The 12,733-nt window shown below is 47.8% G+C and overlaps 1 long non-coding RNA gene across 9 annotated transcripts in view; it reads left to right on the top strand.

Annotated features, from left to right (window-relative positions):
* LOC103347857 (uncharacterized) overlaps positions 1 to 12,733 on the top strand; it is a 371,873-nt gene that overhangs the window by 89,761 nt on the left and 269,379 nt on the right. For 8 of the 9 annotated variants that reach the window (XR_011389670.1, XR_011389669.1, XR_011389671.1 and 5 more), the window contains 4 exons: positions 8,532 to 8,709; positions 8,893 to 8,943; positions 9,813 to 10,107; positions 10,857 to 11,059. This is a non-coding gene — a long non-coding RNA (uncharacterized lncRNA). The other variant, XR_011389673.1, reaches the window with a different exon arrangement.

Genomic DNA, 12,733 nt, shown 5'->3' with positions numbered 1-12,733 from the left:
AGGGAGGGAGCCCCACACCCCCTAGTTGGTCTCTTTCATGAGGTTGGGGGTGGAGCCTCCAGCATGAAGCCACTACATGTTCCACATGGAGCTCAAAGACCATATTTTCACGGTGCCCCTCTTTAGGCCCTGGATGAAGTAGATGCATCCGGGAAAGGGGGAGGTTTGATGGAAGCATAGGAAGATAGGATTACCTGGAGACTTGTGATTTCTGGCTTAGCAGACTTACCTGCTGCCTACCTATCCCCTGGCAGCCATACTCAGCGAACTTAAGCTCAGCTCTCGCAAACTTAGTGTAACTGAACATTTGTGCCCTTTGCCCAACACTGAACCTCCCCGCCCTCTCCTCCATAACTACCACTCATCTCCCTATTTCTATTTGGTGGGCTTTCTTTAAGGTTCCGTTTGGAAGCGAGATTATGCAGTAACTGACTGGGTCTGGCGTATTTATTTCATATATTGTCTTCTAGTTTTTCCACGTTGTTGTGAATAGCAGGATTGTCTTATTTAAGGCTGAATGATATCCCATTGTGTAAGTGTGTGTGACATAGGTATCACCTTTTATTTTGGGAGAGTATTTTTGATAGCAACGTTAGAGTTGTCTCTAGGAAAGATCTTGTCACCCATAGAAAGAGACCTTTTTCCTTTTTCCTTTCCAGTTTGGATCCCGCTGATTTTTTTTCTTGCCTTGTGGAAGGTTTTCATGATTTCTTCCAAATATTGTATTGCCCTGGTAATTTGTCAAACCATGGTTGTTCTGGAGAACAGCTGTTTGCTTATTTTTCGACAATGGGAGATGGTGATTATGTATGCCTTTGCCACTGACCAGTTGCTATGAAAGCCCTCAGGGACTCTGGGGAAAGGTAGAAACTTCGCTGGGGCCATAATCACACTGCCTACAAGTGTGAAAATAGCACCGTTAATTTTAGCATCACTGGACAAAGGAAGCAGCAGAAAAGCCTCTCACTTTACTCCCTGCTGTCATCTCTCCCAGGCCACACACCCCCTTTTGACAGCTCCACTCTGTGCTTTTCTGATCTTCTTGCAAGGGTGTTTCAAAAGATATAAGTGATGGGCATCAAGGCACAGCATCTTAATTACCAAATACAGCTTGTTGTATTGTAAACCATTTATGTCTCCGTGGCCACAAGACAGATGCCCCATCCCAATGCTAGGGATGCACCTGTTCTCCTAAAGGGATGCAGAAAGACTTGTTAGATAATGCCAAACTGCATCTCCAAACTGTCTTTGCTATTCAAGATAGCCTGACTTCTACGAAAGCTTGCTGCAGATTTTCACTTTAGAAGGTAGACCCTGCTCATCTGAAAATGTCTCAGTGTCTTCCTGCGCAGCTCCCTTTTTTGTGTAATCCAAAAGAAAGTTACAGGACCAACCGAGGAAAGTCAGAATTATTCTCAGATAATTTTGGAAATAATTTCTCTGTTTCTTAAAGGGAAGAGAGTTTTGAAAAAAACAGTTGAATTTGTTTTCATTTTATCTGAAATGAAGAGAGAGAGAGAGAAAGTTTCCATGTGCTGGTTCACTCCCCCAAAGCCCACAGTGACTCAGGCTGGGCCAGACCGAAGCTGGGAACTGGGGATCCAGCCCAGGTCTGCAGTGTGGGTTGCCAAGGCACACAACTGCATGCACCATCTCCATTGCCCGCCCTGGATCTGCATTAGCAGGAAGCTAGGATGAGAAGTGGAGCTGGGACTTGAACCCAGCCACTCGTACATGAGGTGTGGTTGTCCCAAGCAGGATTTAACTTCTGCACCAGTGTTTTCAAAATGTATATTTAAAATTATAACAATAGGAGGGCTCTTCCAGAAGTTTGTGGACAATGTGTAGTATATAAAAAAAAAAAAACTATGCCTAGATTTCTACAGTTTTTGCACCAAGATAAACTTGCCTTTTCAATTTCATTTTTCCATGAATTTTTGAAAGTTCCCTCCTGTACCTTTCTTGTACAAAAATGGCAAATAAAGCTATATGAAACATGTACATACAGATATAGCAACAGACACCACACAGTCAGACCTTCCTGGACACACTTGAGCCCCTGGGGACTTGATGAGTGACAGACAGGGATTCTGGGGCCAACTCAGGAGGCGGGAGTTCTGCCTAGGAACCCAGGGATCTAATCACCCACAATGGAAGTATAGGGCACCTTAGCACATTTTTGACAGGAGGTGGTGTATCTGCATCTTCCACGGAAGAAATTGTCCTTAAGGTCTGGGCCTTCTTATCCACTGTCTATTAGCTAGTATCTGGTCCAGTAAAACTCAGCTCCACTGTCTACCTCTGTCAGCACAAAGCTGACACTGTCTACTCCCTGTAAGATCTCTATAAACCTCCCTTCTCCCGCAGGATAAGTCACACAAGCTTTGTCTTGGAGCTCTTCTGTCTTCTTCAGCTTCATGTCCTGTCAAGGTCACCTTGAAGGCCCACAGATGCGGCTCCAGGCAGGGATCTCTGCACCCTCTGGGCTCAGGGTTTGCTCACCTCCTGCCTGGATGCCCTGCGCTGCACTCTGCCAGCCCTGCCCCTGCTTATCTGCTCATGCTCAGCGTGGGGGCCCCCTGCCTGCTTTCTGACAGTGCTTTATACATCTTTTTGTCGTCAATCGATGGATGAAATTGCACCCAGAGCCTGCTTGAGGGACCCGGGCTGGGATGTGGCCTGGAAGGGCAGTGCTCAGTGGGTTCCCATTCACTTCCTTGTGAGAACAAAGGGCAGAAGTGGAAGAAGTGGAGAGAGCCTAGGGCGTTCAGGACATGCTGTGGAAAAAACAGCAGGAGCAGAGTTACAGAGAGATAGAGAGAGACAGAGAGAAAGAAAGAAAGGGGGAGAGTGCTTTCATTTGCTGCTTTATTCCCCAAATGCCTAAAACAGCCAGGGCAGGGCCAGGTCAAAGCCAGAAGTCAGGAGCTTCATTCAGGTCTCCCATGTGGGTGTAGGGGCCCAAGCCCTCTAGTCGTCTTCTGCTGCTTTCCCAGGCACATTACCAGCTGGGTGAGAAGTGGAGCTGCCGGGACTAAACTGACACCCAGTGGGAAGCCAGTGTCCCAGGTGCTGCTTTACCCACTGCGCCACGGTGCTGGTCCCCTAGAACCGGCTTTCTGAGCCTCCCCTGCAGCAGGTCCTGAGACCCCCTTGAGAGAGGCGCCTCTGTCTTCCTGGAGGAAGGAGCAGCCTTGCATCTGAAGAGCGCAGGGCAGAGAGAAGAAACCCGGGAGGCTCCCTCTGGTTCACCACCCTGAGCGCCCACCCTCTTTGCCCTGTTGCATTTCTCCACGCTGCCCACCCTTTGTGCAGCCCCGCCTAGGAATCCACAGGGCCACCCATTTCCTCTTAGAGGCTCCTGTGTCAGGTAGCACTTACTCATAAGTGGGGACACTTTTGTGAAGGACTTTTGTTAGACAGGCCTTGGCCATGAACCTAGCACCTGGGATAGATGAAGCAAAGAAATTTCGTCTCTAACAGAAAGGGTGGGTGTCCAAGCCTGGAACACCGGCAGGCACCGGAACTGTGCTGAGACAGAGGGTTCGGGAGGAGCCAGCCCCTGACAACTCCATCGCTTCCTCTCCCATGTGATGCGCAGAGACAGAATTGAAATCGAGATGTAGCTGCCAGTGCCAGTGCATTTTTGGTTGGAAAAAGTGGTTTTTTTTTTTTTTTTTTTTTGTTTGTTTGTTTTTTGTCAAGCTTGAGGCCTATGGGTTAAGCTGGTGTTTTAACTGTTTGAACAGGATGTGTGTGTGTTTGAGTTCAGGCTCCCAGAACCACTGAAGTGTTGCTCTTAGTCCACTCCGAACTCTGGGGCACCTGTCATCAACGATTCCCTGGCTGGGACAGGCCAAAGCCAGTAGCCCAGAGCTTCTTCCTGGTCTCCCATCTGGGTACAGGGGCCCAAGCACTTGGGCCATCTTCCTTTCCCTTCCCTGGTGCATTAGCATGGAGCTAGACGAGAAGTGGTGCCCACATGGGATGCCAGCACAGCAGGCAGCAGCTTAACATATTAGGCTACAACGCTGGCCCCAACCCACAGCTTCTACATCAGGGCTATGTATGCAGTGACGTGCCTTTTCTCTGTCTCTCTTGTCTATCTCACCTTTAAATGTTGCTTATGGCAGCACTACGGAGGCCATGGGCAATTGAGTCCTTGCAGGTACAATCTGCCTTAAGGTCATCTTCAGTTTCAAGTTCTTAAACACTGCGGAAGATTAGCCCCGAGGCTTAGGGGCAGGTCTCACTCTAGGCCAAGGCTCTCCCAGGCTTTGCACACTGCCCTGCACAGCTTGGGCAGCCTGTGCTGAGACCCTGTTCCAAACCCATCAGACAGACACTGCCTGGGCGAGGCCCTCCAGGCCAGTCTCACTGCAGGTGTCATGGAGACAGGACCAAACGTGGTCCAGGATGAATGATGAGCACAGGAAGTCAAGTGAATTGTGCCAAACGAGGGGAATTTGTGACCAGCCTCTTGTTTCTGAAATCCGTAGCCACCCCCTAAAATGTCTTGAACGTGCTCTGGGTTGTCTAGGATAATGTTGTTTATACTTGCTGTCCTGGCTTGTTGTACCTTGGGTCTCCATTCCTTCTCAGACACGTCACCCTGTCCAAGGTGTAAGATCACGCTCACCCTCCCCATCATGCCTCGCTGCGATTTCTGTCTAATGGTCCTTTGCTTGTCAGCGGGTTCTGCACATGACTGCTGCCAACCTGTATAGTCGTCCCCTTGCCTTCCCCTGCCTGTGCCCTCCTCTGCTCTGGCTTCCATTCCACTGAGGAACGGCTGTCCTCTCCCCTCCCCTGTAGAGAGGACCCCACCTCCCCCAACATATCTGCTGCTTGGGCTGTGGGGTGATGGCTACTGGGCCCCGTGTCAGGAATCAGCCCTTCCATCCAACAGCACAGGTCTATCCTGGGTGGGTCTCAAAGTACCCCCCTCTGAGTCCTTCCTGGAGCGCTGGTGGGAGGTAGAGGGACTGCGTTCCTTCTCAGAATTTCTTAGCTTCAGTGAGTCTCGTGAAGTCTGTGTAGTCATTGACCTTGCCCAAACAGAGGCCTGGCCTTCGAACCTTAGCTTTTGGAAGATAATTGTGTCTCATCTGACCTGAGTCACTTTGCTTAGGGCAAGGACTGGCCTCACCAGATCTCTGGGTGGGACTGGATTCATTGAGTCAGTGGAGGATGTTACTGGCCACACCAGAAAGATCAGTCACGTGACTGAGGGTGGGGATTTGTAGTCTTGCAGGACTGACTGTGCCACAGACCCAGATCATCCACACGGGCAAGCCGCGGACGGGTCAGTCAAGTCTGCATGGTGAACACTCAGTGGAAACCCTGGGCCTCGTGACGTGGGGAAGCTTCCTTGGCTTTTCCTGGCTGCCCATGCCATATCTTCTTACTGTGCTGGTTGACAACAGTGAACTCTGCCACCCGTGACTGTCGGGACTGCAACAGCTTCGTGTCTGGGACCCTGCCAGACTCTCCTGTGACTTCCCTGGTTTTCTCCTTCAGTGAATTCTGCAGTCTTTCCGGCCCTGTTAGGGCTTAAGTAAACTGCATTCGAATTAGCAAAGTAATGATGACAGTGCAGGATGGCAGGAGGCTAAGCGTAGAATGGGTCATGGTTCTTCCTGGTTGAGCTACAAGGATTGATAGGCGGTAACTAGTTACAGTTTAGGCGTGCTGGAACTCTTGTAGCCCTGCGAAATGATGCTGTCTCTTTAACTCTTGGCTGGACACGCCCATGTTCCCAGGATGCACCTGCCGCATCCAGGATCAGGGTGTGTGCCTGCCCCCAGCCCTTGCTGTGTATCTGATTGGGGTGCCACCTACTTCCTTATAAAAAGAAGTGGAAAGTAGGGGAGGGCTCTCTCTGTACTGTGGAATGCACTTGGCTGTATGATTCTTGTTTTCTGTCTTCCCACCGTGGAATGGAGGGATCTCTCCTGCTGTCTCTTAGTGGTACAATTCTTTCTTTTCTTTCTCATTTCCAGGCAACTCTTTGGCCCAGTAATGTTAGCTCTTCACTCACGTGTGAATGTGTATTTATTCCCTCACTGCCAAATAAACTGTGCTACTCTTTGCACAGATCTAGTCTCTGCTTACTGGTTTTAGCTCTGGATCGGAAATTGATATATTCATTACCCCCGTCAGGGTGACATGCACAGACTGGACTTTGTTGATATTGACTCTCAGTGGGTGAATGAAGGCATTGTAGAGGCCGTGGGTAAACACCCAGGACCAGGAAGTGGGTCTCCAGGGCTGCGCTCGCTCATCTGCATATCGGTTCTGCCAGCTGTTTTTTCTGAATCTTCTACTCACCGCTGTCATCTTCTCTTATTTACTGTTGTAATTTCTAGCACTTTAAATCTACTTGAATTTTATGTCCTCTACCTCAGAGGCCCGATGTGTAGACAGACTACTGGTCCCCCAAAGGTGTCCACTTCATAATCACCAGACTATGTAACTGCATTACTTCCAAGGCAAGAGAGAATGAAGACTGCTGACCAGCTGACCCTGACATGGGGACATCACCCTGGGGCACTGAGGGCATCACACGGTTGGCCTGGTGAGTGAGGCGGAAGAGGTCAGAACTGGCGAAGATGTGGCTACAAAGGGGGCTTAGGAAGATGCCACCTTGTGTTGTTTACACAGCTGCATGTGGTCAGTTCCAGTGGATGCCAACCAGAACACCCCCGGAAAATGCCTGCTTGTAGGCCCCGGAGTGAGAACCCAGGCTGTCTGGTGCTTGGTTCGTGATGTGGATTAAACCCTCAGTACTGTAATTGTGAGAATATTGAAGGTATTTAACATAGTGCCACACAGGCCCTGGTCAGTTGTTGTTGTTATTGTTTATTATTATTTATTTGAGAGGTAGAGTTACAGACAGAGAGAGACAGAGACACACACACACACCAAGAAAGGGAGAGAGAGAGAGAGAGAGAGAGAGAGAGAGAGAGAGGTCTTTGATGTGCTGGTTCACTCCCCAAATGGCTGCAACAGCTAGAACTGAGCCGATCTGAAGTTAGGAGCCAGGAACTTTTTCCAAGTGTCCCATGCAGGTGCAGGGCCCCAGTCACTTGGGCTATCTTGGAAGAAGAACAGCTGGGACATGAACTGTGCCCATATGAGATGCCGGCGCCACAGGTGGAGGCTTAGCCTGCTACACCACGGCGTCGGCCCTGTTGTTGTTACTGGTTTTGTATTCTGTCCATCATGTTACTCCAGCCAGGGTCAGGTCTAATTTGCAACAAAACTCCTAGGTAGTAAACATTTGCTTCATGAAAAATTAAAAACCCAGTGACCTTATTTAAAAAGCTGGGTTTAAACCCTAGCTTTGCATAAAAGCCTTGGCATTTGCATGTTGGAAGAGCTGTATCTGGAAAATTTTTCCAGCTAAGCACATAGAACAAATTAAGAATAGAGAGGGAAGCAGTACATTTAAATCAGATGGCGCGGGGCACTTCACACAATTAACTGATTGCCAGCAAGTAGACAGGTTTTGATTTTTCCCTGGCTGAGCTGCTTGGAAGGTGGGGGTTAGAAAAACAGATCAAGTCATGGTATTTTTTTAGCTCTTTCATGAAAGTATGGCAAGGCAAAGAATTCTTTAAAAGCAATCTGCAAGATAGAGGCGGGGTCAGCTTTGATTCCTTTAGAAAGCTCATTTGCCCAAAAATTTTTTAAAAGCAAAGGCTTTTTTTTCCCATCTCTCATTTGGAGCTTTTCAATCTTTTTACCTGTGGATGCAAAGGACATTTGCATTGCTATGCAGAATGATTTTCTACTTTATTTGCAAGTCCAGCTGACAGTTTCCAATGCAAATCAAAGTGTTTGTACTTGCAAAAGGCACCCACCTGCAGTCTGAGGGTGATATAGTGGAGGGCTACAGATTCCAATGTATATTTCATTTGAATTAGCATTTCCCTGCTCCCACCTCCCAGCAGCTTTTCTGTTCATTTCTAATTCTGTAAAGGCCCGGTTTCTATCCTGAGCCAAACACCTGCGTCTTCCGTGTCTGCCCCAGGCTCTCCCACCTTCGTCTGCCTCAGCGTCCTCCCTTAGGGTCAGAATCCAGAGACTTCAGTTTCCACACCTCATACACACCCATGCTTTCTGTTCTCACTCCCTCGTTCTTCCCTCCATCTCCCCTCCCCGAACCAGCACCGAACCAACACCGCACCAACACCACACCCTATTGACTGTCCCGCCTTCATCCTCCTTTGGCCCTGTAATTGATTCTCTATATACACGGCTGTTTTCCTGAAGCAAGATTTTCACACAGTCATTACGATTTGTTCACTGCAATTTGCTGGCTTCCCAGTTAACTATAAATCCCTGGGACCAGCACTCAGGGTCTTTTGTCCGTTCCCAGTCTATGTGCCAGGTTTCCATCTCTGAACGTTCCCAGGCTGGCTGGGTCCCATGCTGCTTCCTCCTCCTGAAATAGCTGTATCAGTTTCCCTTGAGCCTGTTTCATAGTCCTGCCTGTTATCTAATCTAGCGTCTTGTTCACATCCCAGGTGCTCACAACGGTCTAGGATGACAGAGGTCAAAGACAGGAGCCTGGAACATAATCCGAGTCTCCCATTTGGGTGGCAGGCCACTTGAGTCATCTCCCAGGATTGCACCAGATAGCTGGATTGGAAATGGAGCCAGGATTCCAACCACACACTCCGATTTGGGATGCCCACGTCCTAGGTAATGCTTGTCCATGGTGTTTACTTAAGTTTTTGAGGATGGGGATGGGCTGTGCATGCTGCAGATCTATGAGTCTTGCCCATGTTTGGCAAGTTACCTTGAATATGGTGCTGATCTAAAGATACCTTCAAACTGAGGTCACTTATTTGTGAAGCTACTGTTATGTTTCTTCTTTACGCGCAGAGAGAAAAGGTTCCTGAAACCCGTGTTGTAACGTCAGAGTCCGTAAAATAGGTAAGTGAGGCAGGTTGTGATGTCATTGAACTGCATCCTACACCATGGGGCGGAATAGACTTAGGGATGGAAGGATTCCCCCAACACACATACATATATTTGTGCACACATGTGTGCACACATAGTCCGTGTATTTATCTGGGCCTGAAATGACATGTGTGACTTAGTTTATGGAGAAGCCTCAAGATAAGAGGATCCAGCTAAGTAGTGGTTGATCACATGAGCAGGGAACGATTGCTCTATGCCATGGTTAACCCAAATGTAGTGGCTTAACACAACAGACATCTACTACCTCATGTCGTTCTTGTGGGTTTGGAATGTGGAAGCAGCTGGCCTGGCTGATTCTGCCCAGGAGTCTCCCCTACAGTGTAGTTTACATCTCGCCCAGCTGTGATTGAAGTCATCGCAAGGCCAGACTGAGGTTGGAGGCCGGATTCCAGAGGGCACTTCTCAAGTGGCATATTAGTGTTGGTTATGGGCAGGTGGCCTGAGTTTCTCATCACGGTCCCCTCTGTTGGACAGATTGAGTGTCTACTGGCTGATGACTGGCTTCCCCCAGAGTGGGTGATGTAAGAGAGGGCTGGGGAGAGGGGGGAAGAGAGAGAGAGACAGGGAGGGAGAGAGAGAACACACCAATGTCCTCAAGGGCTTACGTTGAATTACACACAGTTCTACAATATCCTATTGGCCTCATAGTCAGCCCTATTCCAAGTGGAAGAAGGGTACTTTTAAGGGCATGAACAAATATCAGGAGGTGAGATTCTCTTTCAGAACATCTCGGAGACTGCTCACCTTACCCCAAAAATTGTCCAGTTTGATCTTAGAGAGTCTGGCAGCAGGAACTGTTTGCTGTCTTCTCTTTAATGTAGATTTGCTCAGGCCTAAGGGACCAGTCTCCAGACGAGGACTTCCTGCTTTTGTCTACTGAGAGGTCACCTTGCCTTCTTCCTGCACTGAATGAAACATAACTTTTGAGGACCTTGATTCCCTTCGGGATTCTCAATCATCTTCCAAAAAACTAGAGCAGCCTCACAACAGATCCATGGCCGTCACTGTTTTTTGGGACAAGAATTTGACTGAACACTGGAAAATCGTCCTAGATGCGGCTGGCACGCGCCCTGTACTTTTGCCCTCTGTCCGGGGCGCATTTCCCCTGAATGGAAGGTATCCCTCTCTTGCTTTGGAAACAAATCCTTTTCATAAGGATGTGGATGGGCTGCAGTTGTTGGCTCTGAACTCTCAGCTGCAAGTTGATGATTAGATACATTCCATTTCCGTGACACGCACATTTGAAAGGATTCATGCTTCTAATCATAAAAAGATAAAGTTTTTTTTTCCCCTCTCCTAACATCTGGAGCCTGATGAATAATTACTATAATTAAACAAGAGGCCATTGTATATTGGGGTATTTTTTTCAGCTTCAAATGCCTCTCTGTGCGCAAGATGCACTTTGCACACTCTTTGTTCTAAAGCATTCTACTGTGTAGGACTCACAATCCAGTGAGGCGCCTCCATGGCTGGCGTTAAAAGTAGGTCATAGTGGCTTAATGTTGATCACTCCGCCTTCTGCCCCTACCAAGTCCTGAATGAGGGATCCCACTGCTCCACTCCCCACCTCCCATGGCAGGCGCGGGTTGGGGGCTGGCTGGCTTTAGCTCCTCTCCTCCTCCCTTGCGTCAGTACTGAGTTAGGCTCACCACCCTGGGTAGTGATGCCGTGTTTGGGACTGTTAGGACCATGAAAACTAAGAAATGAGAACCGTGTGTGGTTGGATTTCCAGTGAAAGCAAAATACCTTTTATTTTGGGGAGCTCATTTCTCACAAAATTACGTCATCCCTGCTACCAGCACCTCTCCTAGTCATATCCCCAGGTCTCCTTCCTTGAGCATTAAATTATGTCCATTCTTTGACAGAATCCTGGTTTGCTAGGCAAGCTGATCTTGGCATTGAATCTGTTATCCAAGAACTTGCAACTTTGTGTGGACTTGATAGCTGTGGAGCAAAGCTCTGGAAGTAAACCTACCTAGACCCCAAGGAGATGTTGGAAACACCTCAGATCTTCATGTCTCTGAGTTCACCATTTGATAAAAATTCACTGGAATTTGGTTTTGGATAGGTAAGAAATTACAAGGAATTCTGGAAGCTTTTATGAAGAGACTGCCTTGCATTTCCTAATACTTCTTAAATATATCGATGGCAGGTGCTCAATGAATTCTGAACAACTGAAATAAATTCTGAAGTTTGTTGTTTGACCTGGGGTTTGGCCTTTTAAATCCTAGTAGCACCAGAGATGAGCAAATGATTTTTTTTTAAATCCCAAAAACTAGAAGGGACCTGGTTCTAAATAAAGTTCAACACATTATATTTTCCTTTTAGTTTAATACGATAATAAAGTACACATAAAATTTACCATCTTAACTAACTTTTTTTTTTTTTTTTTTTTTGACAGGCAGAGTGGACAGTGAGAGAGAGTTAGAGAGAAAGGTCTTCCCTTTTGCTGTTGGTTCACCCTCCAATGGCCGCCGCGGCCAGCGCAATGCGGCCGGCGCACTGCGCTGATCCAAAGGCAGGAGCCAGGTGCTTCTCCTGGTCTCCCATGGGGTGCAGGGCCCAAGCACTTGGGCCATCCTCCACTGCACTCCCTGGCCACAGCAGAGAGCTGGCCTGGAAGAGGGGCAAGTGGGACAGAATCCGGTGCCCCGACCGGGATGAGAACCTAGTGTGCGGGTGCCGCAGGCGGAGGATTAGCCTAGTGAGCCGCGGCGCCGGGCACTTAACCAACTTTTAAAATGTTTATTTCTTTGAGAGGAGCAAAGAGAGAGTGAGTGACTGAGCTCTCATACACTGGTTCATTCCTCAGAAGTCTTAGAGCCATGAACTCCATCCCGGTTTCCCATGTTGGCGGCAGGGGCCCAACCACTCAGCCATCACTTGGGGTCTCCCGGGTGTGCATTAGCAGGAAACTGGAGTTGGGAGCAGAGCCAAGCCTTGAATCCAGGCACTCTGATACAGGAAGTAGAAATCCCAAGAAGTGTCTTAATGGGTACACCAAATGCCTTCCACACTGGTGGTGGTGGTGTTGTTTCAGTTGTACGGCGGCTCAGTGGCATTAAATACCTTTGTAATGTTGGGCAACCATTGCCACCATCCACGTGCACACCTTATAAACTGAAACTACGCACAGTAAACAGTAACTCCCCAGGCCCCTGGCAGCCTCCACTGTACTTGATCTCTATAATGCTGACCACCCTGAGCACCGCAGGTAAGGGGACTCATTCAGTATTTGCCATTTTTGTGACTGGCTCATTTCACTTAGTGTAAGGTCCACACAGGTCATCTGCACTGTAGCCAATGGCAGAATTTCCTTCCTTTCTGAGATGTAATATTCCAAATTTATTTTTGTAACTTTATAAAATGTTGGGAGGTTGATCATTATAAAATACTATTTATAAATATTCATTAGTATTTAAATAAATATTTGCTATTCTAGAGAGTATAATGATGTACTTATTACAAGGATAATATAATGAATTATATGTATAATGCAAGCATTTATTTGCGGGAGAACCATCTGCCTATTGCCTCTGGAAGAGCTCAGGGAACAACCATATCCAGGAATTATAACCTCAAAAGTATCTACACCTGTTCTCACGTACTCTGAAAGACTTCATGTACATCACAAGGTATTCAATGTTGGAGATGTGGGAATGAAATGCTGGACTTTATTAGCTTCTAATTTTTTTTCATAAAATAATCCATGTGAGATTAATTGATGTATATACTCAGCCTA

The sequence above is a fragment of the Oryctolagus cuniculus genome, chromosome 6, assembly GCF_964237555.1.
Source record: "Oryctolagus cuniculus chromosome 6, mOryCun1.1, whole genome shotgun sequence".
NCBI lineage: Eukaryota > Metazoa > Chordata > Mammalia > Lagomorpha > Leporidae > Oryctolagus > Oryctolagus cuniculus.
The sequence above is the reverse complement of the archived record's forward strand: the minus strand, read 5'-3'. Positions and strand labels throughout refer to the sequence as shown.